Genomic DNA, 23,752 nt, shown 5'->3' on the forward strand with positions numbered 1-23,752 from the left:
CAAAATATCATCTACGTATTGTATCACAATGCTTTGAAAATCAATATTGCTTAGGTCCATCTGAAAGACTCTGTTAAAGATCGATGGAGATTCACAGTACCCTTGGGGTAAACGAGTGCTTTTCAATTTAGTTTTACGAAATGTAAATTTTGTGAGATCTTGGGAGTCCTTATGCAGCGGGATTGAGAAAAATGCATTTTTCAAGTCAATTACTGTGAAATATCGTGCTTCTGCTGGGATACTACACAATGTTGTTGCAGAATTCGGAACTAAAGGAAACTCGGCCTTTACAATCTGGTTATGCGGTCTCATGTCTTGTATAAATCTCCACCACCCTTTGTTTTTTTTAAAGGATAAACTGCAGAATTACACAGAGACTCTGATGTCACTAAAATACCTTGTTCCATCAGGGCTGATATAGTCTTAAAAATACCCTCATCTGCCTCTTGAGTCATTGGGTACTGTCTTGCTCGAGGTAAAATTTCTCTTGGCTTCAACTTAATCTTAACCTCCCCTAGCCCCTTCAATAGGCCTATGTCATATTGGACTGTAGTCCATAAAGAGTTTGGCACTTTTTCCAAATCTTCCTAAAAAGATTCTGGGCGCTGTCGCACTATCACCATTCACATTGGGATCTCTCTTTTCTCTGTTCTGATCCAATGTGTAATACTCATCTCGAATATCACTTCATCATCTCATGCATTATCTCTGAACATGTCTTCATCTGTGACGTCAGCCAGTCTATACCCTTGCCCAATGGCAATCACTGTTCTCCATAGCCTGCCTTCATCATTAGTTCCTTCGAGCATGGGCATCTCCCCTCATACTATGGCTGCATTTAATTCTAGGAGAATAATCTGTCTCCCTTCTTCATCCATAAGTATCTGTGGCCTGAACAAAAACTCATCAGGTAATCTCATAATCTTTCCCACTATACATATGCTGATGATTTAGTTATCATCGATAAGATGCAAGTGGGACTGCAGAAAAGAATTAACAACCTAAGCACATACATGGGAGCTAATAATTTTAAAATCAATGTTAAAAAGACACGAGTAATGAACCTTGTGCAAACATCAAACTTGAAACAAAAACGCACATCAATACTTCTTGAAGGAAAAAAACTGGAAACAGTATCAACAATGAAATACCTGTGAGTAATGATAAATCAGTCTAAAACAGAAAAACAATGGGTCGATATCCAGAAAGAAAAAGCCCTCTCTCTCTCACGGCAAGGACGGATACGTCATCGCAAATATGGGGTTTACTCCTTGAAACCCGTAACTACATTCTACAAACAGACGATCATGGTTATCCTAACTTATGGCTCAGAGACTATGCTAAACGCACCACAAAATATATGGACGATTTTAGAAGGGATAATATGGAAGAAAATATTATCCTTCCCTCCAACATATCCGGGACCGTGAATACGCCATGAACTGGCTCTACAATTACTAGAAATTGAAAAATCCTGAAAGTCTATAGCCTTATATAGAAAGACCCTTTTAGTAGACAAGGTCACAGCCATCGACATATTACGCGGGAAAGAAACATCAATAAAAGCCACAGTCCTGAACCTATGGAAAAATGCCTATCGGAAAACACTAGAACGTGAAGATATTAGCATTGAGATGTTAGTACACCGGCCACAAAAAGCGAATTTAAGAATGCAAAGGAATGACTGGAGTTGAACGATCCAGCAAAACACACAATACAAACTGTCAATAACACATGAGATTGATGTCAGAGCACTGAATCAACTCCCACGGTATCTTCAACAAATCCCAGAGAGAGTTATGAGGGACACTTTTCTGAGAATGCATCTTAATATATTACCAACCCGAGAGTTCCTGACAAAGACGAAACAGCTGCCGGAATCCCAAAGCTACTGTAGATTCTGTAAACTTGAAAATCAGTCAGAGACGATATACCACATCATTATGCAATGTACTGCACTAGACGAGAAAAGAAATGTCTTCAGAGACATGCTGCCAAAATCAACATTACAATATCAGCCGATTGAAAGATGGACTCTTATATTGGCAGGAAATAACAACTCATTAATCTTCAGATTCATTCAATTTTGGAACTCAATAATGGAATGTAATAACTGGAGTGGGAATCAATCCTAAGGAAATGTAAATATGTCCTGAAACCAGTCCTTTTTTGTTTTGTTTATCCTTTTTAAATAGACTAAACTGTACTGTGAGTAATGTGAAACGTACAAAACAAAGGAAATGTTGATTTGAATCTTTTGTATTAAAATTTGAGTGGAAAATGTTTGTAAAAACTAAAACATTTAATAAAAAGAAAATAATAATAATAATCTTTCCCACTAAGCCGGGTAGACATGTCAACAAAATGGGTGTCCCATGAAGAAAGACTTCAGCCTCTAATAGCATTTTTTGCAGAGCCAATGGCCCCATAAACACCAATATAAATTTGCCCATGTTCATTTAATGTATCCCTGGAGTAGAACACACTATGCATTCATCAGTGAAAGTATTTGTCATATTGAATTTTGTCATTAAATCTCTTCCTAGAATGTTGACTGGTGTCTGACTTAAGTACAATAATGGGACAGACATGACACACTCTCCTATGGAGACTGGTAATTTGTCAGTAAAAGGAACTCGACTTGTAGCTCCAGAGAATCCTTGAGCATTCATGGCATTTCCCGACATTGGGTTATTTTCCCTCTCGTATTCATGAGCGAGTAGCCCCAGTGTCTACTAAAAAAGAAAAATATATGCCTCCTATCGTCACATCAACCCTTGCTTCCTCTTGGGGTCTGGTGTCACAGATAGTAGTGAACACAGCAAGTCGCCCTGTGGGCTGTCCTATTGTGGATACATACTTATCTCCGTACCCGTGAAAGAACTTCCACCTACCACAGTGAAACCCCCTACTCTAGATGTCAGTAGCTGTCCCATATTTGCATTCTGCTGTATCTGCATGGGTGCGTGCTGTGACTGCCCTTGTGGGGGATTCAATGGTGCTTGCTGTGGCTGCAATGCCTGTTGTATTTGCAGCACCCGTGCTATATCCTGGACATAAGCTGACCCCCTCTTGGGAATTGTCCATTCTGTACATACCCTTGGCTTCCACATGTGTGCATGATATGCCCTGTCATCCCATATGTCCAACATACAGGAGGGACTCTTCTGATTTGTCCCCATTGGTTAAATCCTCCTTGCATATTCTGATTATCATTCTGCATATTCTCAAACCCACCTTGTTTATTCTGAAAGCCACCCCTTCCTCTTTAGCCCATTCCTCTGCCTCGTGGCATAAACCCATTCCCTCCTTGATCCATTTGGTGTTGATTATTTGCCTGCGATGTACCCACTGCTTGCTGCATTCCCAATCCTTCTCTACTTGCCAGTACCGCCCCTTCTATAGCGTACTTCGACAATTATTTCGGAACTAATTTTGCTTCCTCAAGTTTTTTAGCATCTTTCTTCTTATTATTTTTCTCTTGCAACAATCGGCAGTGTTGATACTGTTTCCAGTTTTTTTCCTTCAAGGAGTATTGATGTGCGTTTTTACCAGACTCGAATCCTTTAACTCTTTCTGAATGCTCCTTCTGTCTTTTTTTCTCCATTTCTTCATGTAATTCTCTTCCCTTTCTCGCATCCCATCTAACTCTTTCCATTCCCCTTCTTTTTTCTTCCCTTCTTTCATTCGCCCTACGCTCTTCTTTTTTCCTTTGTCTTTGTATCCTTTTATCCATTAATATCTGCGCTTCCTCCTCTTCTCTCTTCTTGTCTTGCCTGTCTCGGTCATCGATTGCTCTCTGTCAATTATCATCTTTCCTTTGCTCCTCCGCTCTTTCTTCCTTCTTTTGCTGTTCTTCCTGATACATTTTCTCTCATCTCTGCCTGCTCTTTCTCTTATGTTCACCCTCTTTCAATGGCCTTTCTCGTTCCATGACTTTTCTGTCCTTTTCATCTTGATCTTCCTTTTGTCTAACTTCCTCGATACTTTTCCTATAAGTTTGAGTAATATCTGTCCTCCCATCCATTCGTTCTGTACAAGCTCATCAGCTTTATCTTTTTCTCCTTTCCATCTCTTAATCGCTCTTTCTATCTCTGTTGATATATTTGATTGGTCACTTGTTTCTTCTCTGTTTTGTACGACCTTAAAGGTCTCTTCTCTCCTCCTAGTTGCCTCTGGACTATCATCACTATTATACACAGACGGTTCATATATCGGATTAGTACACCCCATCACCCCTTTCAGTTCCTACAATGGATACAATCCTTCACTTTCTGTACTGATGCCTTTTACATCAGGCGAGGCAAGAGGAGCAGAAGGCTAGGCACCTTCCTCATTACACTGATGAAACATCCAATCCTCAGGTGGCGGATCCTCTCTCACTTCCTGATACATCTTCCAAATCTCTAAAATAGTTAGACTATTTTCCAATTTCTTCCCTGTGTATGAAGCGTGCACGTAGGTGGTCATGTGTTGCAATACCGCTTTTGACAGCGATCCCCCTTGTGGCCAAGGCATGAATATTTTGTCTGCTGTACCTTTGTCCCATTCCGCACTATACTCTTTGAGCTTGGGCATGTGTTTTGGCAGTGTTTTGCACAGGTGCATCAATGGGGTATTATCTCCCATTGTGACGAGTCTCAATTGACTCTCAATACTTAGCGTTGTTCATACAGATACATTTCAGGAAAACAACAAATATGAGCACGGTCCAACCTTTGCCGCGCAAAGCCTCTTTTTCTCAATTATCTCAACCTACTTTTCGGTCAGCGCCGACAATGACCTAAAATCAGTAATAACTTTTTATCTCTTATTTCAATCTTTACACAACTTATTCTTGTTGCTCTTCGACATCTTTTTTTCCTTTACAAAATACACAAACAAACAGACAGACTAGTCGACTTTTCACATATATATACATCATGATACTCCTTTTCTCCTAGCCCCAAAATACTCTTATTGGAGTTTGAGTCATTCCCTATCATAAACCTGTTTATGTGCTGCCTATTTATACCCCACTTCGGGTTTTGAAATGACTCCTTCTAGGCCTGCCTTGAGGTAGGAAACCGGTCTCTATAAAACGCTCCTTGTTTTCTCTTAATGCTCCTCATTATTTCAAACAACCCACTGTTACTTTTCTACGTTACCACAATCCCATCCCCTTATTTTACCATTCCCCTCAATCTACTCACCATCCGTTCTTCAGCTCAAGATCTTCGGTATCATCCCCCTCCTCCAATCAACCACTGTTGCCTTCCATCCACTCAGCGCCTCTGGAAACCAGGAGGGATTTTGTGAAAGAGGGGCATGTCCCACCTATTTCGATCTACTTTCAAGTTTTCCATATTAGCTGCTCTCCACAGGAAACTTCACGATCTTCCGGCTAGATGGTGGAGGGTGTCCGACTGTCCGAAATACTAGAAACCTACTGGTCGATGGGTTCTATAACCATACTCTGCTACCATGTGAACCCGTAGGCCCTTTAAGCGAGGTAACGATTTATTAGATGGATGAGGATGCAGAATTTACTCTGACACCAACAATAAAACCGACTCAGGAAGTTGGCAAAACATAACTGTTTTATTTGCAATTATCTAAAACAGGGAGAACAACGAACCTCAACGGACGTTCGCTCAACTATCTCTCAAAGCATTTAATAAAAAATTACATTTATATTGTGAAAATGTGTCATTATTGACATCATACTACGAAGCAAAATATTTTGTGGTTGTGGTGCGTCTACGGGAAACATCTAGGTATACTTTCTATGGGGGATAGGATTATGTTTGGGTCTCTAGAGAAGGGGTGGGCAACTTATGCCCACACCTAGTACAAGTAATCTTTGCTGTCATAAAATACACAACGTTTCATTAGCTTTCAACCTATAGGGCTCTTTTGCTACGTGGCCCTCTACAATTTGTTGGCATGCTTACACCCTTCTGGAATATTCCACTCGCTAGCAGCATCCAGGTGCTTGTGGGTGGACTTTACCATGCCTTCCCACCTAATTAGCCCATCATCCATCATCACTCCTACTGTCTGCCATTCAAATTGTATTTGAACTCGGCATTGCAAAGTATCACTGTGCCTGAGAATAAAGGGGAGTGTGAGCACAGTCTTATCTCCAGTCTCGATGTGGCTTGCCCAAAGACTATTTCCATCTTGACCATGTGAAAGGAGACTGTGTTTGAGCTCCTTTTTCACCTTTAATACTAGTAAATGAATAAAATTTGGCACTCATAGTATTTTTTTCCATTACACCTCAAGAGGAGCTTGCTTCGCTTCTCACGTTCATTGTATCTTCTCGAATATATAACCAGTTTCTTGGCTGCCTCAACCCTTGACACTGGGCCAGACAAGCCTTCGAGGTTCTTCCTACATCGTCAACCGTTTTCTTCTACTGCGCCACACTTTCAGGCCCTTTCGCTCATGGGGTCATAGTTTGCTTAAACACGACGTGAAACATCCAGATTCTATGAATATATTGGCGGCACCGCCTGCAGTCTATTCACTACGTATAGCCAGCCTTATGATTACTTAGTCTACTTGCATTACAGCATTTGTACAGTTATAAAGCGATTTGTATTTTCTTCAGTGCTCTTGTACGTGCAATCTTCATTCCCGCACATGAAATGATACTCGACTCTTTACTTCGTCATCAGGATCTATAAGATCTATACAGTTTATTTTTCGGCATCTCTTCTTTGTGCGTCATCTCTACTTCATGTGCCATCACCATTGTCTTGCATTTGTCACTTCACACTTCTTCAAGAACCTCCTTTATGTAAGGCTTTCTTAATAGATACCTTATTTCGAGGATCCTTCACAGGATAGATACCAATACTGACATTGTACATGCCGCAATTTCTGGCTTACAACATATAGCAAGAATGGGGGCGGGACTTCCGGTAGAGGCATTTGGATCATCTCTACACTAGTATTACCACTCTTACAATTGTACTGCCCATGCCCATATCTTCTACTCGAATACCTCTAACACACTCCCATTCTGTTCACTATACCATCAGCCTCATATTATCATCACTCCCATTTTCCATCAGATTCCATTTCATGTCTCCTGCCATCTTTCGAGTATCCTACCCTCCCCCTCCACGATCTTACTTCTTCATCATTCTATCCCTGCACTCTTCTGCATCCACAGCCAAGCGTATCCCTCCACAACCACACATCACCCTGCAGTTACACATCCCCTCACCCTGCTCCGCATATCACACTCTACAGTCGTACCCCACAGTCACACATCAACAACTACAAATCAGCCATCAAAATCTCACATTTCACCATTCGCAGGCATACATTCATCCCCCACTACAGCCAGACATAACATTAATTTTAAGCTCAAGCATCTTGATATACCTTAACTATACAGGCAGAATTCCACTTGTGACTCTAGGAGTAGCAATAGCAGTGTATGGCCAGCAGCAATAAGCCCAGTGTTTGCCCTTAGTCCATGCCTCCAGGTATAGTGCCAATATCTGCAGTGCCTGCTCTTGACACAGGAACTGTTCCTGCATTGCCCAATGCTAGTTCAGCAGCCAATGTAAAGGGGTGTTGAATGCAGGCATCCCCATGCACAGTAATCATATCTGCTGGACTTGATTAGCATGGCCGACCATGCCAAGTGTCCACTGTAGCATGGGGTATAGTGACAGCATATACAGTGCCCACCGGCCATTACCTGTATCCAAGCTCAGCGCTAGTGTGTATGAGAGAATGGCTAATAGGCATGCCTCTCCACAGCATGCTTCTCCACAGCAAGATGACCTGCAGTGCCCACTGTTTATGATATGATATGACATGGCATTTATAACACACCTGTGCACAAGTGTTTCTAGGCACCGCGAGATAAGGGAGGGAAGACATAGGGAAGACAAGACAAACAATCCTACTAGGCCATGTGCATTCGTATCATGCAAGTGCAACAATGAGAAGTGCAGGGGGAAGGAGAGGAGGAAGCGCAAGGAGAGGATAGGGGAGAGGGTGATCAGAGCAGCATAGCTTTGAGTAAGTGCAGCCAGGTCAGCATGGCTCTGGGTAAGTGCAAGGAGGCAGGGAGGTCATAGGGGTTACAATTACAGCCCCTAAGTGTATGGTAGGGCAGGAGGCAGTGCAAAGGAAGACTGGCCATGGAGGACCCTGGTACCCAGTGAGACACTGAGGGAAACAAGCAACCAGTCAGCACAGGGAGCGAGACAGTGAAGGCAGATGAGAAGAGGAGGGTCTTGAACTGCTTCCAGAACTTCAGGTGGTCCAGCTGAAGACTGAGAGGGGCAGGGAGGCCGTTCTAGAGGGAGGCACCTGCAGAGAGGAGAGATCTTCCTCCCAATCTCTGCCTTGAGAAGTTTCTGACTCTCAGAGAGTTGTAGGTAGCTGAGCGAAGGACTCTAGAAGAAAGGTATTTTGGAAGCGAGTGTTGGATGTAGTGCGGGCACCAAACCCAGAAAGCCTGTGGGCAATGCAGAGGGTCTTGAACTTGATCCTTGCATCCACCAGGAGCCAGTGGAAGGATTTCAGAGCTAGAAAGATACGGTCCATGGGCTTGAGGCCAAGGATACGTCTTGCAGTCCTGTTCTAGATTAGTTGCAGGGGGCGAAGAGTAGAGTAGATTGAGAAATAGGATGTTGCAGTAGTCCATCCTGAAGAGAGCCAGGGCTCTGGAGACAGTGAGCTTCTGGGGGAAGGTGAGAAAAGGTATAATACCTCTGAGGAGGTGCAGCTGGAAGTGGGCCTTCTTGGCCAAGTCTGTGATGTGAGGCGACATATAACTCAGGAGGACATATATGTCTCCCTTTCTCTTAAGCATGAGGTTTCTCTTACTCTGTCTTTCTCCACATCTCTTTTTTACCTGTTCCTCTGAATCTCTTCCCCCTCTTTCTCGTTCATTCCCTACCTCTTTCTTACTTTAGTTGACTCTCTCTACATTTCCTCATATCTTATTATTATTATTATTGTTATTATTATTGTAATTGTTGAGTGCGGACCTAGCTTCGAGAAGCAACCGAGCGCTTTACAGAGGTATACACCAATACAGATGCATAATTGAGCGCTTTTCAGTGGTAGCAACAGAACAGATATACAGCAGAAGGTAGGAAACAGAGGGGGACAGAGAAGAGGTACAGCTGTACCAGGTGGTGGGGAGGCAAAGGGTGGGCGGCGTCTATCAAATCAGGTGGCCGAGGGGCGACATGATGGCTGAGGTTTTGAGGAGGATAGACTCCTTGAAGCGGTGAGTCATGAGTTATTTTCTGAATTGTAGGAGCATGGGGGCGAGTGTGATGCCGACGAGGAGGGAATTCCAAAGTCTTTTGGCGTAGACAGAGAAGGCTTGTTTTCTGGTTCTTTCCTTTTTGCAGCAGCAGATTTAAAGTGTGCACATGTCCTGGCTTCTGGTGGTGTGCTGTCTGCCGGAAATGCAGAGTTTTTCTGCAAGGTAGCAGGGTGACTTTAGGTTGACTGCCTTATAGATGATGCTGCAAGACTTGAAGGGGTTTTGTGTGTGCAGTGGGAGCCAGTGAAGGTTGAAGAGGGTCGGGTGATGTGGGTGTATCTGCATAAACCCTTGATGAGGCGTGTTGCCATATGTAGGACACTCTCATGGGCAGAAGGGTGGATGACCGGAGGCCTTCGAGGAGTGCCCTGCCCCATTCAGGTTGGATAGGACCAGTGCTTGAACGGTGGATCCAAAGCTGTCCAGAGGGATGAAGGGCATGAAATTTCACATGACGGAGAGCTGACACCAAGCTTTCTGAGTTTTCTTAGTTATGTGTGTCTTGAAGGTGAGGTGTTTGTTGATGTGGGACCCGAGGGACAAGGTGGGATATCTCAACCTGTCTGGTGAATGCTTGTATATTTTTGCATTTTTGCGTACATAAGCTTCCTTTGTCACTATTTGTGTCCCTGGTATTAAGTGTGTTTTCTATTTGCATTTGTATTCAGACAAATGCCAACAACAACAAAAAGTGTGGGCCCGATTCATGGAATTTCTTGCACGCTTCAAAGTGACTTTACCCTGCTAAAAGGTGACTTTGCACTGACGACACAAACCCTGATTCATGGAACCGTGCAAAGTATATTTTTGCACTGAAAAAATACACTTTGCAAAGTTCTATGAACAGTGTTTGTGGGCATAATCTTCGACACTCAATTCCTTGGTTAGGCGGGTATAATGCAGTAGAGGAATGTATTCTTCAATTGCAGCTGTCTTCAGAATGGGGCAAGTACTGCACCTCCAAATTATCATGCATCACACTAATGTAGCATTAATACATTTAAAACACCTGAAAAACCCCCTATATGAAGTTTGTGGAAGTATGATAAACTTCACAACGTGTGCAGACTCAGTGTCCCAGAAATTTGCAAGCCCTAATGTTAACCAGGTAGTGTAGTTTAACATGCCAACATGTGTAAACAAAACAATTGCCATTCTCCTTGATCCATGAGAGTTTACTGGCACATCCATGGGCTGTGTCATATCTCAAGAGCGGGGCCCATCGTTTGCAGTGGTAGATGTCTCAGAGCTTTCGCAGGTGTCACTTCCTGGCACGAAATCCAAGCATTCAGCTGCTATCTCATAATTTGGATGCTTCTGGGGCGGTTCTTATAGTACAGTCCCTCCACCAGATGTCCATTAAAGTCTCATTTTGATCATTAGTTCCAAGGATTTGTTACTTATACTATGAGTAGAATTGGGATTAAGGCATTGCTTTATATGGTTATTCGCTGTCTCGTTTAGTGCCCAGTGTTCCCTGTCAGAGTCATATTTCCCCGCTGTAGTGCCTTCGTGATCGCATTCAGTAGATGACATGCATATATTGGGCCATGTAAGATTCTCCATTTGAAGGTGCACTCATCCACATCGCTCACCCACGTTTCTAGGATATACAGCTTTGGAGCCCTTAAGAGGATGGGATGCAAGGACGTTTCTAGTCTAGATCAATTTGCATATCTCTGCTGGGATCCATAGAACACGTCCAGATTAAGAAGAAACAAAGAATGTATCATGAATTGTCAGCCCGATACTTATATTTGGAAGAGGATCCTAAAACAAGTCCAACTTCATAGCAGAATGTATCAGCCAAATGTGCCCACACTGCAGTTAAAAGGAAGATCATTCCTTTGATGTCAGCATGGGCGTCATTTTAGGGAGGACAAGGGCTTTTGTTCCCCCCTCAACTATTGTGGCACACCATTTTGTCACACTCATTTGTCAGGGTCCACTTTCATTTAGATGTCATGGCGCCCCCTGCCGCCCCGCCCCCCCCCATCATGTCCAGCAGAGTTACTCCACTGGATGTCAGAGATATTTAGCCACCAGCTGTTGATGAAGCAGAACCCTTTCCAGTGATGGCAAGATGCCTATTAAACCTGCACAGTGCAGTGTTCAAACCTTTAAACAACAGCATTGCGAGTGGCAGAGAATAACCAACGTATAAGGGTAATCCATTGCAAGTGTACAGCTCCTCCATTAGCCAAAGTGAGGAGTTGTGAGGAACCAGTTCTTAAAACTATGACGTTTTTCAAATATTTTAAAGCAGATCGTGAGTTAATGCTTATGCCACCAAAACCCGTTTGCAAACTGAAGTCCACAAGTCCAAAATCTGTCAGTGCCAACCCCTATTATGTTATACTAAATGAGAGCACTGATTGTGCCATCACTCTGACGAAATCTCCTGATGCTACATGTGGCGAAAATAACATAGATATGACTCAGGCATATAACATATGATCAATTGGTGGAAAAATCGAACATGTGCACATGCAGTGTTAAAGCTTTGCAAAATGCACGGAAAAACGTGATACACAGTTGTCACGGTGGGACGTATTAAGTTCATGAAATAAATATGAATATCCAACAATATCCAACACTTCGTTGAAGGGTAGCTCAAGCTGTGACAAATTGAATTCTGCTCTGCAGGAGTATGAGGATGAGCCAGGGTAAAAATGCCCACTCAGCCCGCACACTTCTAAAAACCAAGAGCCAAAGCAATCATAAAGATACAACAGGCACAGTTCGGCTTAAGAGGGTTGTGAATGTTATCCTGTAGTGGCCCACACAACAATGTATTACAGTCCTAAATAAAGGGAATGTCCAATCAAGGTGCTTTAAAAAAATATATACTTTGATTAAGTACACATTAGTACCAGAACCATCTACAACACACTGTACACAAAAATATCCCTGTGGAAGAACAGAGAAGATGCAACAGAGAAAAGTAGCACTTTGAGCATGAATACAGAGGTAATAGGCAAATTACCAACCACAAAAAGGATATATCTGTGGGTGAAATAAGGTGCAACAGGTACCTAACCAGTCTCTATGGCCCAAGTGGACCAAGACAGCAGTTAGGGGTCAACACTACCTCGCTTTGGATCTTTGGTGGGTTGACGGTGTTGAACCCAGTTTTGAGCAGTGATGCAAGTGCATCAAGCTCTGTTTGGGTACAGTATATCGTGTTGGCTCAAGCAGCAAGCTGGTGTCAAGAAAGTTCAAATTCGGTCACTCTGTGCAGCCCGAAGGGGGCTTTCAGTGATGCAGGTCAGTTTGTGCACTAGGATCTCCTCATGATTTGCCTGGGCCTATTTTGGTTGTGACCGGCAGGAAGAGTCAATGTGGGATTTTCCAGAGGTTCAAATCGGCGGGCAGAAGTTGCTGAAAGGGTGATACATTTGTTCTGATATGTGGATCTGCAAAGCTGCTCTTCGGGGGCTAGTAAGGTTAAGCCGTGTTTATAACCCCAGGTTAGAGTCAGTGTGTTTCTCTCTAGTGGTTTGGGTCGGGTCTTGGTGTCGAGCAGTTAATTTGAGCCTAGCAGGTGACAAACTCAGGAAGGACACAACGCAGCATCGAGCTGGTTTGAGATAGAAGCGGTACAGTTTGAAGGGTTAGAGGCATGTCAGAGGCAGTGCCAGCACGATGCGTCTGGTTCTATGAGCAGTGAACTCGGGGCACCCAGTTCAGTGTGCTCGACAGGGAGATTTAGCTGATCTGGTCCTTCGGATGCTGTGAGACCCAATCCAAGGGCTGGGGCATAAGATGGTTTCCACTTAGGGTCTGCTTTCCCAGCTTTCGGATATTCTAGTGAGGAGTGGCAGGTCCCCTTCCACAGCAAAAGTCACCCCTAATGTAACCTGAGAGTGGGTAGAGGGCAGAGCACTCCTCTGCCCTGGAATGCTCCTTCTTCACCTCAGTGGGTGAGGACTTCAGAGAGTACAACTCTCCCAAAAGAGGTCCCAAAAGAGGTCCAATTAATCCTTCTCAGGTGTTGTTCCAGAGTGAATCGAAGAAGGGGTGGGAGACTGCACCTTTTAAAGGTAAAAGCCCACAAATTATTGAACTAAAGCTACCTTGCCTTAGTGGTCCAATCGCTGCTCTTGATAGAAGTGGACTTTACCCTTCTGACATTTATTTCTAGAATGTATTTAGTTATTTATAAAAATCACAGGAAAGCAATGCATTTTTGGCACAAACACCCTCATACAATTTCACATTGACCGCAGAGCAGAGGACATCACACCCATAATGCATTGCTCCATAGGAAGTGGACGGGACAAGAATGAGAGTGGGAGGCAGAGAGAAACAAAATGGGGGAAGTCTCCTTCTATTGAACAAACCTTCCTGTCTACTCTAATCCACACCTTTCCCTTGTCACTAAGGACAATGGCCTTTGGAGATTCAAATCCCTGGTGGGAGGCTACTCCTTTTGAATGGGTGTGCTCCTTTGATGCCTGAGCTCAGAACAACTGCCTGTTGTGCAGCTGTCTCTGGCAGAGGCTGTTACCTGCCCTTACAAAGAGATCAAAGAAGAGGCATAGCCATTCAGGTTACTGTCCTGCCAGTTGGCAGTCTGACCTAATCTGGCTATAATACAAATCACCTTTCACAGCAGAGATGACTCACTGGAGCTGACATCTGTGTGATATCAATTTAGTTGTGGCAGACATGATAAAAAAATACTGCCATGCACAATACCTAAACTCAGGCATAGCTTTATTTTAGAGTTTATCCTGCCACCATCATGGTTTAATTATTATCATTGTAGTTTTGGTACAGGGGAGAATATCTTAAAGGCTGCCCCAGTGCTTCAGAGACTTGGCAATTGCTGCAGATGCTGAGTGGGAACCTGTTACATTTGAATCTGCGCTGTGCCACAGGTGTAGCAGGTGCTGCATATCAGGCTACTGAGGCAGCAGAGCACAGGTACACTATGATGTTCGTATGGAGATCAAAAAAGGGGAATCTGATAATTAAATGACCCTGTCAGAGATGGAATTGCCTGCATCATTTTGCACCCTTGCTAGATGGCAATTCCACACACAAGTACAATTTGCTCTCCTCTGGAATACTGTGTGTCCCGGGTTCGATACCCGGTCTGGCCAACTCAGCACTTTACTCTCCTAACCTCCATGTGATAAATTGAGTACCAAATTTGAGTAATAAGGATAGTAATAAATAACAACAGTTATAAAGTGATCCAAAAGTAGGTTACTGGTAATAGTAGCCCTACATAAAAACGATCCCCCGAAAAAAAATTACAATCATTGATCCAGTGAATGTTATTCAATCGAGCTATTGGAGTAGAGTCATTTTAGGGGTGCTACAACTTCCCAAAATGTGCCCCACAGGAAAATAGTGCTTTTCCGGGCAGGTTCAACCCTACCTGTGGAATTCCTGTGCGATCTCCCAAGGGCTGAACCTTTGTGTCGGTAAGTCAGATTAAAGTCCTGCCCTTATATTGCAAGTCCCGAATCTCGAAAGGGGAATTTAAAGAAGTGGCCCAATGCCATTCTAAAACAGATTTGAGGGAATTTAAAAGGCACTGCTTGTTCCTGCTTAGTTTGTTGTTTTTGTTTGGCTATTGAGTGTTTAGTGGACAGGGCAGGCTCATAACGTGATGGTTTAGGGGTACTTTTGGGAGTTTAAGAGAATTTAGGAATTTTTTTGAATTGGTATTTTTGGTGTTTCCTGATCCATGTTTTATCACATTCGTCTTCTAATTTTCCTTGCCACCTTTGCGTCACCCCAAACATTCCTGTGTGTGTAGAGAAACATTTTTGTGAACCTGAGAAGTTTTCCTCTACTGTGCCACTCACCTTCCCTAGTGTTTGTGTTTTTTCCCACTGTCTGAGTGTTGAGAGAATCCTGTTGTCTTTATAACTTGTATTGTGTTTTGCACATTAGTACCCGGCGAGGACGCAATCAGAATGCAAGAGCCATTCTGATTGGCCCTCACCGAGTCATTACCAGGCCGGGAATCCCTCTATCGGGATTGAACAGCCTTTGTCCCTGGCGCGGGGCGTGGCAGCCCCTCAGCCAATGAGGAGGCTCGAAGTGGGGCGATCCCCGCTCCGAGCCTCCCCACGGCTGAGAGGCTGCCTTCACCTCCGCCGCGGACGCGGGTACGTTTTTTTTTTTTTTTCCTACCCTCTCTCCTCCCTACCTTCCTCCTCCCTGCCCTCCCCGCCCCACTTACCCTTTTGCTGCTGCATCTCCACTGGGGAACGATAGCAGGCACCAGCTGTGTGGAGACACATGGCTGGAGGCTTCCATCGTCCCCTAGCAGGGACGCAGGTAAGTTTTTTTTTTTTTTCAACCTTCCCCTGAAACCCCACTTACCTTCTGTTTCTTTTTTTTTTCTCGGTAGCGGACGCGCTGGGAACACTTGTGTTCCCAGCACATCCGCTCCCGATGGCCGCCATTGAAACGGAAAACGGACTCCCGTTTTCCTTTTCCCGGCGGCCATTTTCGTGGTCGTTTTTTCTTTTTTTCTGTCCCGAAACGCCGCAGCTTTTCTGGACAGAAAATAATGCTTTTAGTACCCCGGTCACACACATAATGCGGGCCGGGTACTAATAGCAATATGACCCTCGCTGCCGGGGCATTACCGGCTCAGGTAATGCCCCGGGGCCTTCGTTAAGGCCCTCGCTTTGCTCGGGCCTATAACTATGGGGCGGGGGCATTACCTGAGTCGGTAATGCCCCCGCCGCTCGGGTCATATTGCTTAATTAATACATTAGGCACACAAGGCACCTGATTTGTGTTTTGCAGATTGAGACCTTAGTCAACATGTCATTCTAATTAGTATGAGGGCTGGGAGGAGAAGATAAGGGGATGGACTGCTCCTCAATCTCCAGGTCAGATTGTGAGGAGGTCAGTAGCAGAGGGAGACACAGTTTGAGACAAGGCCGATGAGGATGAGGTAGAGCGTGAGGTGGGGAGACAAGTTGAGGAGGGGGAGACGGTGGTTGAGGATGTGGAGGTGTAAAGACTGGAGGGGGGTTTCTGTACTCCTGCCCTCTATAGGGCAGAGTTGAAGCACAGACCACCCCAGCCAAGATTCTCTATAGGGTAGCAATGGACAAGCAATCAAGGCTTAAACTCTCAGGAGCTGATGCAGGCTGGTTTTTAAGTACAGTGTAGTCCCCAAGCCCCCACAAAGGAATGTCCACACACTATGTTAGTGATAACACAGTTCGTTATATAAATAAGGTTCAAGTTATATACACAATAACACACTTTGTGCTCAGGCAATACTAAAATGATAAATATATACTGTCTCTATGTGGTACCTCAATTACTCTTGATTCCATTAAAATGCACCAACTGCTGACAGTTTCAAATGGCATACAAATCAATAGCAAAAGGTATCAACAATAGACTTGGGAGGAAAACAAGTTGGTTAAACAATTGGCACAATACTGGGCCCGTACCACTAGGCACAGTTCTTTGTGAAGATCCCCCCTACCTGGGCAACCTGTATATAAAGTATATTGACAAGCCCAGTCCATATATTGTTTAATATAGTCTTGGGTCCTTCTAAAAAGATTCTACTACCCCAATGTACCTGGTTTAGCTGAGTTCGTCGACGGGTCGCCGACGGATCCTTCTTGAGTGAACTCCCTTTAAGGCAGGAGCCACGGATCGTCGAAATTCCTTGAGGAAAGGGGTGAACAATGTTGTTGAGGCAGCAGCTTCGGTCCTTCTGGTGTTCGTCGACGATCGGCCATGGACGTCCTGCAAAGGTGAGGGATGCAGTGCACTTCGACGACGATAGTTCATTGCCGCAGAGCAGATCAATGAAGAACGTAGGCCCAGCAAGGGCGTTGGGTCGGCGGCGGTTGGCATCGGCGATAGGGATGCGACCATGGCTGGCTTTCGGCTCTTCGTTGGTGTCTTTGTGGACTTCGGGTGGCTGGAAACCCACTGGTGGATTCTCCTCGGTTCGTCTGCGACCTTCACTTTCTCCGGCGGGACAAAGCGGTCGATGGTGACGAGCAAGTGAGTCCTTGATTCAAATGTCTTAGGCAATGGAGCATTGCAGCTCTGGTCGTTGAGGTTACAGCGGTCATCCCAACCTCGGTCGATGATGATGGACTTCATTGTCCGGGAGCTTTCACTTCAGATTCATCAGTGGTCTCCGTCTCCGGTCGGCAGCCCAAGACTTTGGGAAAACAAGGTAACAGGCAATAAAAAGCCATAGGCCACACGGGCCATCTTGTCTCCTATCAGGAATCAACTGATTCCAATGGCAGTGCCTGGGTATTCCAAAATGGAGGATACACAGATCAGCTGTCAAATTCAGCATGGAGCTGCCACCAGCCCATACACAGCTCTGTGGGCCACACACAGGTGCCCAAAAACATACACTAGGGGTACAGGGTTGTACCCCCACCCATGGGTGCCATAAGGGTATCCCAATGGTCTGTTCACCACTACCAAAAAGAGGAAGAGCTGCACTGCCAGGAGTCCCACATGGGCTCCTGTGCAGAAAATAACACAGAACACACATGATAAAAGGACTACAGAACAAGGACCTGGAGGCCCGGTCCCTCCAATGCATTTCCAGCATCACAGTCGCCCCCCCCAGAGTGAGATTAGGTGGTCTAATCATCCACAAGATTGACACCCTCATCCAGACAGTCAAAACACCTTTAGGAAAGATAATCCACATTATCATGACTCAGTTTCAGCTTTTCACCAATCATCTCCATATGCCATTTTAGGGGCTTATGGTCTGTTTGGACCCTGAAGGTAGACACTGTAAGGTAGGGCCTATAATGCCTAAAGCTCCAAACTATGCTAAAATATTCCTTTTCAACAGAAGTCCACCTACGTTCTCTACCCTTGAGTTGTCTACTGATGAATATGATAGGATGTTCCTTCCCTTTGTCATCTAACTAGGACAAGACAGCTCCAATTCCGGTGTCGCAGGCATCAGTCTGAACGATAAAGGGGTTGCTGTAGTCAGGCGCACACAACACAGGTGCCCTACACAGACTTTCCTTCAAGCCAATAAAGGCCCTCTGACAGTCATCCGTCCAATTAACCTTCCATGGTTGTTTGGGCGAAGTCAGAGCTGTCAGAGGGGCATCTATGGTTCCATAGTCCATCATGAATTTGCGGTAATACCCAGTGAGGCCCAAAAAGGCTTTTACCTGGGTTTGAGTAGTCGGAGTCTCCCAGTCATATGCATCCTATATCTTTCTGGGGAGAGGTTGGATTCGACCCCCTCCTACCTCATGACCTAGATACATGACTTTCCCCTGAGATATCTGGCACTTGGTGGCCTTGATAGTGAGGTTATCCCTTTTCAAGGCCTGCAACACCTTATCCAAATGTGCCAAATGCTCTTTCCAGGTGGAACTGTAGACAGCAATGACGTCTAAGTAGGCCACACAAAAGGCCTCCAGCCCACTGAGCGCATGGTTGACTAATCTTTGAAAGGTGCAGGTGCATTTTTCAACCAAAAACGCATGACTCTAAACGGGTAGAGTCCCTCAGGTGTTGAGAATGAAGTCTTTTCCTTGGTATGGTCCATCAGAGCTATTTGCCAATAGCCTGAGGTAAGGTCAAAGGTGCTCACAAATTTGGCAGCACCTATGGTGTCCACAAGCTCATCAGCCCTGGGCAATCAGTGCGCATCAGTTTTGGTGATGGCATTGACCCCTCTGTAATCCACACAGAACTGCCAATCCTTGGTACCTGCATGGGAACTTGCCTTGGAGACAAGGACCACTGGACTGGACCAGGGACTGGTTGAGGGTTCAATAACACCCAGATCCAACATCTTGGTGACCTCAGCCAGGATGTGGTTCTTCACAATATCTGACATTCGATAGCACCTGCTTTTGACTGGTACACTTTAACCAGTGTCAATTTTGTGCCTGCACCACGGGGTGAGGTCTGGTGTCAGTGAGAACAGAGGGGCAGACTGCCGGAGCAAAGCCCTGCAGGCCCTCTGCTGCTCTGGTGTCAGATCTGGAGAGAGATGCACACCCTCCAGTGAGCCACCCTGAGGGTTGCTATGCCTCAAATGAGGAAGAGGCTCACTCTCATCCTCTTCTTGCTCTGAAGCTAGCAAGAAACATGAGACTTCTGCTCACCTATGGAAAGGCTTGAGCCTGTTGTCGTGGAATACCTGAGGGGCTACCCCATGGACTCCCATGACAACCAGATAATTGACTTCGCCCATCATGAAGATCATCCTGAAGGGTCCAGTCCACTTATCTTCCAAAGCTAGAGGCTTGGTAGGCTCCTTCACAAGGATCTCCTGTCCTGGAGTCCAATCCACTTGTGATCCTTTAAGGTCATGCCTGGCTTACCTTAAGGTTCTCTGTTGCCTGGCCCATCATCTGTGTCATCCTCCATCTGAGGCCTAACACATAGTCCCCCACTTGCTTGGCAGGACCTGGAGGGGTGTCTTCCAAACCTTCTCTGATCAAGGCAAGGGGCCCCGTCACAGGATGTCCAAAGAGCAACTCAAAGGGGCTGAAACCAACACACTCTTGAGGTACTTCTCTGTAAACGGACAGCAGGCATGTCAGGAGGAGATCCCATTTCCTCCTCAGGGGCTCTTCCAAGGCACCCAGCATGCCCTTGAGAGTTTTATTAAATCTCTCAACCAGACTATTGGTCTGGTGATGGTAAGAGGTGGAGAACTTGTAGGTTACTCCGCACTCCTTCCACATCGCTTTCATGTAACTCGTCATGAAGTTGGATCCTCTGTCAGAGACCACCTCTTTATGGAATCCGAAAATTCGTATAGCCTCAGGTTATCTGGTGGCATGATCAACCAAGACCAGGATGAACCGATGTTCACCTGAAGTGGGAGGGTCAAGGGGATCAACAACGTTGATGACAGTCCTCTCAAATGGTGTGCCAACCATCGGCAATGACTGCAGTGGGGCAATGACACTGCCTCCAAACTTGCCGGACAACAGACAAGTGGGGCAGCTCCTGCAGTGGGACTCCACTTCTACTCCCATCCAGGGCCAGTAGAAATGTGCAGAGAGCCTCTGCTTAGTCTTCTTGGTTCCAAGACCTCATGCGGCAACTGCAGTAGGAAGGGCCTGTAAACCACAAGGGCCATCATGTCTCCCATCAGGAATCAACTGATTCCAATGGCAGGGCCGGGGTATCCCAAAATGGATTATACTCAAAGCACCTGTCAAATTCAGCATAGAGCTGCCACCAGCCCATACCCGGCTCTGTGGGCCACACACAGGTGGCCAAAAACATACACTAGGTATACAGGGTTGTACCCCCACCCATGGGTGCCATAAGGGTATCCCAAGGGTCTTTTCACCACAACCAAAAAGAGGAAGAGCTGAACTGCCAGGAGTCCCGCATGGACTCCTGTGCAGAAAATAACACAGAACATACATGATAAAAGGACTACAGGGCAAGGACCTGGAGGCCCTGTCCCTCCAATCCATGTCCAGCATCACAGGAGGCAGCAGTTATCGTAGAGGCAGAGTCACTCAAAGAGTATAGCAAGTACCTTGGCCATGAAGTTGGTGGGGAGGAGATTGTACTCCACGATTGCCAGGGAATGGAAGCCATTGGGATGTGGGTGGACATAGGACATATGGAGTAGGTTGTGGTTTTGCAGCCAACTGGAAAGCACCTGGCATAGGCACCTGAGCCAGAGATAGTACCCGAGCATATGACTCAGGAGGAGAAGATTGTGGCCATTTTAGCATTGCTTTCCCATGAGGAAGGGACAAGGTGGCCTGAGTCTTTTTTCAAAAGGGGGAAGTCAGGTCCCATCTGCTCATGGGTGTGGGACTACTTCAGCTTGCTGGAGGGTGTGACTGTCGGGGGGAGACCAGCAGTGTGATATGCAACCAGAAGACAGTGCAAGTAAGAGTTCCTTGGGCACCTCCATAGTGCACAAGTACTGTAGGTTGTGGTGCAATGATATGTTCAAGGAGCTTGTTTAGCACCCTATTAACAGTGACTGCAAGAAGTACCAGATGCCATTAAATCTTGTTGCAGGTCATGCTCTAGCAAGTGACCTCAAGCCACTGCTGACTTTGAGCAAACCCAACTGTCTCCCTGGCCTCCAAAGTATGTCTCATCACTGTCTGACCCGGTGGCGCCTTCGAGTTGCAGGGCCACTTTAATACCAGTAGCAGTGCTACCCCCAGTTGCTTGTGTTAGTATTTAAGGTGTGGTGGCATTGGGTAGAACAAGGCCAGGCAGAGTGATGAGGAATGCTGGCCTGGAACCTACTGCATGCATTGCTGACCTCTGTCAGTCAGTGAACTATATGACCTAACCCACTAGTGGATGATGCCATGGAAACCTACAAGCTCCATTACCAGTCTACCCTTAAAAGGTGACTATGCAAGCAGGTTGTAAAAGGGGGTGCACTGGGAGAGTGAAAAAAGGTAATAGTTGTCCATTGTTTGGTTAAGTCACATAGATCAAGATAGAACTTCTGGTTTATGAGCGCAGTACCAGGACTCTTCACGTGGTTGGTAGAGCCAAATAAATTGAGGCAGAACCTCCATATTGTGAGAACAGTACTAGGACTTGGAGAGTTGCCCTGATAGTTGCTATGGCCAGATAGTTTAAGGCAGAACCTTTTGCAATACACTCAGCCCCTATTTTAAGAGTCAAGGTCTGCAGCACCTTTACCCAGGCCGCTCTTCATGTATGACTGCAGCAACTTCTCACAGAAATCGCCATCATATGGGAAATCTGTAGTGTGGTCTTGAAAGTGGTGAACCTTGTGTAGAGGTTAAGGATGATGGTATACATACCCATTGTCTGCAGTTGAGGGGTGGCAGACTTTCCTGTCCCCCTTTCCACTTGTTACCCTATGTGCTCTCACAGAAAAGAGGTGCCCGAATTAGAACTCAGCTTCTCTCACAAGACACTTGAGCTTGTGGCAAGTTGAGCTGGCTGGCGTTTTTCCACTGTTACATATTGCAACACTCCCTTTTTTAGGAGGGCTGAGATGCACCATTACCACTCTCCTCCTTTCTTGGGTGTGCTCTGTGTAGTTTATAGAGTATTCTATGTGGGTGTTGTAGACTTTGAAGCTGTGGCTGATGATGTGACTGACAAAGTTGTACTACCATAAGAATGTGTATTTCTGGACCATGCTTGTGAAATATTGAAGACTGGCCCACAGGGATTGTCTGAATCGTGCTTCCTGGGTGCAATGCTTGTCATTGCCTGCACCCTCTTCTTCTATCTCTTGGTTTCCCTCGTTATCTGTATTAGTGTCAAAGTGGAGGTGTCTGTGTCTTGATCTTGGATCAGGGGTTGGGCTTTTTTAATGCTGTACAGTTATGCACAGATTGTCTGACTCTTGCTTCCTGTGTACAGTAATTCAACTTGGCCAGTGCATGTGTTGGTCCATCCCTGCACCCTCTTCCCTAGTCTCTTGGTCTCCCTCGCTTGCTCTGGTACTGTCAAAGTAGAGGTGTCTGAGTCTTGATCTCAAATTAGGGGATGGAGCATTATCTTTGTCAAGTTCATCATTGACATATGTTTCCAAGAAAAGGTTCGGTAATCACCTATTCTTCTGCATCTGTGGATTTTGCCATATCGTCTCCCCCTTGTGCTATGGTTGGTGGTGACTCAACATTCTACTCCACCTGAGCTCCATTGTCTGAAACCTGATGCACGTACAAAGGCACCAAAAGGTCAATTACATTTCTTGCAATGCACCAGATTCTTTTGAGACAGGTGCACTGATTATTGGCAGAGGATGAGAACTGAGGGTACTGAGTGACCAGCTTTCCTGGTGCAAATATCATGTCATCTTGGCTTCTCCAAAGCAAATAGCTGCTGCAGTGAAAAGATCCCAACAGATAAATTCCCCCACCAACTCTTATCCTGTCGCTGTCAAGTTTGGATCTTGCAGTATCGTCAAACAGGTTTATTTATTTAACCACTTCCCTACAATCAATGCATTTGGGGCTTCTCAGTATTATGGCCTTCTCCTACGCCTAATAAATGAATGTGTAATCTAAGGGGTCTTGTCTAGCGCTCTTGAAATGGGGTTCTCAGCGCATTGTTCTTCTCACGTGCCTACTAAATGCATGTGGAGTTCCCAGTGCTGTGCCTTTCTCCTCTGCCTACTAAGTGCATGTGGAGTTCCCAGTGCTGTGCCCTTCTCCTCTGCCTACCAAATGAACATGTGGCTTGCAGTGCTTTGCATGTCTCCTACCTACTAAATGCACATATGCATTCTCAGTGCGTTGGCCTTTTCCTATACCTACAGCATGCATGTGGGCTGTACTGCCCAGCTTCACACAAGTCACATCCCTACCCACCCACAGATCAGGTGTCCCACAAAGCCCCAAAAATATATTCCAATGTAGTTTCCTAATTCTACCAAGACACTATTGTCAATTAGCGTCTAATCTAACCCTAACTATCCTTGCAACAATAGAGCTGTATTCACTCCTGTCTCTTCAAATGCCAACCATCGACAGT

This window comes from Ambystoma mexicanum, chromosome 1q (genome assembly GCF_040938575.1).
Source record: "Ambystoma mexicanum isolate Mex_15411 chromosome 1q, UKY_AmexF1_1, whole genome shotgun sequence".
NCBI classification, from domain to species: Eukaryota; Metazoa; Chordata; class Amphibia; order Caudata; family Ambystomatidae; genus Ambystoma; species Ambystoma mexicanum.